This window comes from Lissotriton vulgaris, unplaced genomic scaffold (assembly GCF_964263255.1).
Source record: "Lissotriton vulgaris unplaced genomic scaffold, aLisVul1.2 SCAFFOLD_394, whole genome shotgun sequence".
Lineage (NCBI taxonomy): Eukaryota > Metazoa > Chordata > Amphibia > Caudata > Salamandridae > Lissotriton > Lissotriton vulgaris.
Window position 1 is genome coordinate 899,611 of NW_028255035.1, and position 4,537 is coordinate 904,147.

The window sequence follows — 4,537 nt, forward strand, 5'->3', positions numbered from 1 at the left end:
ACAACAAGATCGTGGACATACACAACAGCTTCAGCACGCAACCGACACACGCCACAACCGAACCGCCGCCCCCCACCTCCACCCTCCGCGCCTGGAACACGATCAGCACCGAAGACACCATCCGCACGATGAACTCCATCCACTCCGGATCTACGACCGACCCCTGCCCCCACCACGTCTGCAACAAAGCTGACGTTATCATCGCACCCCACCTACGGGACATCATCAACACCTCCTTCAACACCGCTACCTTCCCGGAGAGCTGGAAGCACGCAGAACTCAGCGCCCTATTGAAGAAGCCATCAGCCGACCCCACCGACCTCAAGAACTACTGACCCATCTCGCTGCTCCCGTTTCCAGCAAAAGTCATCGAGAAGACCGTCAACAAGCAGCTGGCCGCCTTCCTCGAGACGAACGGATCCCTCGACCTCTCGCAGTCTGGCTTCCGAGCCAACCACAGCACTGAGACCGCCCTGATCGCAGCAACCGATGAAATCCAAGCCCTGCTCGACAATGGAGAAACGGCGGCCCTCATCCTCCTAGACCTCTCCGCGGCCCTCGACACAGTCTGCCACCGCACCCTAATACAGCGCCTCAGCAACGTCGGAATCCAGGAGAAGGCACTGGAGTGGATCATCTCCTTCCTCGCCGGTAGGACACAGAGAGTCCGCCTCCCCCCGTTCAGATCAGGAGCCACCGAAGTCATCTGCGGCGTTCCTCAAGGCTCCTCGCTCAGCCCAACCCTCTTCAACGTCTACATGAGTCCCCTCGCAGCCATCGCACGCCAGCACAACCTCAACATCATCTCCTACGCCAACGACACCCAGCTGATCCTCTCCCTCACCAACGACCCCGCCACCGCCAGAGCTAACCTACACGAAGGGATGAAAGAGGTAGCCAAATGGATGAAGAACAGCCGCCTGAAACTGAACTCTGATAAGACGGAAGTCCTCATCTTGGGATCCTCACCCTCCGCCTGGGACGACTCCTGGTGGCCCCCCGCCATAGGCAGCGCACCCAAACCAACGGACCACGCACGCAACCTGGGCTTCATCCTGGACTCCTCCCTCTCCATGACCAGACAAATCAACGCCGTCTCCTCATCGGGCTTCAATACCCTACGCATGCTACGCAAGATCTTCCGGTGGATCCCTGCCGAGACCAGGAAGACGGTCACCCAGGCACTCGTCACCAGCCGACTGGACTACAGCAGCTCCCTCTACGCCGGAACCACCGCCAAACTCCAGAAGAGACTACAGCGGATCCAGAACGCCTCAGCACGACTCATCCTGGACATCCCCCGCCACAGCCACATCTCCGGACACCCGAGAGACCTGCACTGGCTCCCGGTCAACAAGCGAATCACCTTCCGTCTCCTCACCCACGCACACAAAGCCCTGCACAACCAAGGCCCAGGATACCTCAACAGCCGCCTCAACTTCTACGCTCCCAAACGCCAGCTTCGATCGACCAGCCACGCCCTCGCCGCCGTCCCACGCATCCGAAGAGCCACCACAGGAGGAAGGTCCTTCTCCTACCTCGCCGCCAAGACCTGGAACTCCCTCCCGATCCACATCCGCCTGACCCAGGACCACCTCGCCTTCAGGAAGCAGCTCAAGACTTGGCTATTCGAGCAGTAGCGGACCCCCCCTCCCCTAGCGCCTTGAGACCCCCCGGGTGAGTAGTGCGCTTTACAAATGCTTTGATTGATTGATTGATTGAAGCTCTTAATAACCGGAGGCCGTTATCAACAAACCTGTAGCGTGTAAGAGACAGGGGGCCGAATAAGCATACACGAAATTGAATTACGTACTGCTTCGATCCCAAACCTCCTGCCAGCACTATACAGGTACGTGCCTCAGCACCTAAGTGGTATGCTTCTACTGCCTCGCAAGATGGGTGTAACCACCCCAAAACCCAGCTAATCTACATCTCACTGAATGCCTTGGGCCAGAGCGCGTTGTCTCCCTCTGTGCTGTTGGCACCATTCTGCCTCGATAAAGTAGAAAATGTTGACCGCTAGGACGCTACGGCATGGGAAGCACGTGATCAGGCGTCTAATAGAATGGCGGCCATCTTAAAGTGGTTTAAAAAGACTGATAAAGCACCAGCAGGGATGTAAAATATAAATATACATATGCATTCAGGCAATTGGAAAATACCTAGTGTTTCAAAGGAGAAGGGAACCGAATGTACCACTTGGGAAAATATTTGTATATCCCAATCATAGCAATGTCGTACAGAGATCTGGGCCTAAATCCATCGTTTTTTTGCACTCCACACCACCCGAGTTCAGACATGGCCATATGCAAATCAGTCTGGCCCTGTGCCTCATGGGAACAGTCCAGCCTGAACTGCCAAGCCATGCCTTCCCTGGACCGGAAACAAGCTTCCGAGGACCGGTTTCTGGCATTCCAGCCGTCTTCAGCCCGGCTTGCTTGAATCCAGTGGTGTGGAGTGCATGGGACTCACGTCTGAGCATACCCATCCCACTCGGGGTGACAAATGCAAAAACCACAGTTGATGGACAGAATGCAGAACAATGTCATACATTCACCCCAGTACTGAGATCTTGGCCTAAATCCATCGTTTTTTTTGCACTCCACACCACCCCAGTTCAGACATGGCCATATGCAAATCAGTCTGATCCTGTGCCTCATGGGAACAGTCCAGCCCGAACTGCCAAGCCATGCCTTCCCTGGACCGGAAACAAGCTACTGAGGACCGGTTTCTGGCATTCCAGCCGTCTTCAGCCCGGCTTGCTTGAATCCAGTGGTGTGGAGTGCATGGGACTCACGTCTGAGCATACCCATCCCACTCGGGGTGACAAATGCAAAAACCACAGTTGATGGACAGAATGCAGAACAATGTCATACATTCACCCCAGTACAGAGATCTGGGCCTAAATCCAGCGTTTTTTTGCACTCCACACCACCCCAGTTCAGACATGGCCATATGCAAATCAGTCTGACCCTGTGCCTCATGGGAACAGTCCAGCCCAAACTGCCAAGCCATGCCTTCCCTGGACCGGAAACAAGCTTCCGAGGACCGGTTTCTGGCACTCCAGCCGTCTTCAGCCCGGCTTGCTTGAAATAGGGCGGCATAAGTGAGGGTACCCAGTGTACAATACAGTACATACTATATTAAAGGACACAAAGGTCACTTCTCATTATGAGTGTATGAAAGGGGCTGCAACAGCTGATATTAAAGCGCAACAATCCACCAGAGCCCTGGTGGGCACCAAAGAGCCAATGAAAAGGACAAGACCAATTAAAGATAAAGTTTTACCAGACCAATTAAAGCTAAAGTTTTGCCGGACCAATTAAAGCTAACGTTTTCAAGACCATCCAACAAGGTGTTGGTGGTCCCAACAGCCCAATTACCATATGACTGCAGTGCAAGAGGTCGTAAACATCCCCTTTTCCATTGTTTCTTGTGCTGCGGCCCAGAAAATGGCTGCAGCACAAGCCACAATAGAAAAAGGCATGTTTTGAACATCCATGCACCGTGTGCCAGACACCATGTGCTGCCTGGTACACAGTGCTTGGATTTTTCGGGGGCGCCATATGTGCCCCCAGGCTACATCGAGGAGGCCTCTAGGGGATGGGCCCTGCTAGTAGCCCCACGGCCCCCAAAGTCCCTCTCTAATAGATTTCAATGGCGGTGGGACCGCCATGAAAACGCTGTCAGAAAGGGACCATCGTAATTCTTATGGCGGTGCTTCGACTGGTACCACCCACATTTTAGCGATTATAGTCTGACCGATGCCCGCCTGTTGGAGATATCAGTCTATCCCTTTGACCGCTGCAGTCCGACCGACTGCACAGTAATGCAGCAGTTGGACCGCTATCCTAGCTGCCATGCAGACAGCCACCAACAGTCTGCGGTGGCTGTCCACCCGATATCCTAATCAGGCCCAAAGTAATGGAATGCGCTGCCGTGTGTTACTTTTTTCCTTTTTTTCCCAAAGCAACACAAATAGACATTTACATTTACTAGCCCCCCAGGTAACTCCAGTTTGCGCAAGGGAGCTGCGTTGTAGAGAGGTAAATGTAAATGTAAAATGTAAATTGATACTTGTATAGCGCACTACTCACCCGCAAGGGTCTCAAGGCGCTTGTATGAATACCACTGTGGAACCCATCCTGGCTTTCCCTGTGAGGCGTCCACTCCTGGGCACCCCCAAGGTGGAGGCCAGGCATCCTTAGCGTTGTGGGGGCCGTTGTGGAGATTAAGCAAGCTATTGCCCAGAGTTGCAGAGTGGGACTCCATGATTGGAATTGGCACCGAGGCGAGAATTATCAGGTCCGTGGAATTTTAAGCCCAAGACCCGCCGAGGCGGGGAATTGAACCCTGGTCCCGGGCTAGACCTCTGCATCAGGGTCTGCCGCTCTAATCATTGAGCCACACTTCTCCACAGAGAGGTGGACCAAGGCCACGCCACTTTTTACACCACTCTGCAGTGCAGCTCTGTGGCGTTTACTGGAGGTACATGGTTGGCTAGTTGGCCCCCAGGGACCCTCAGGATTAAAGGGGA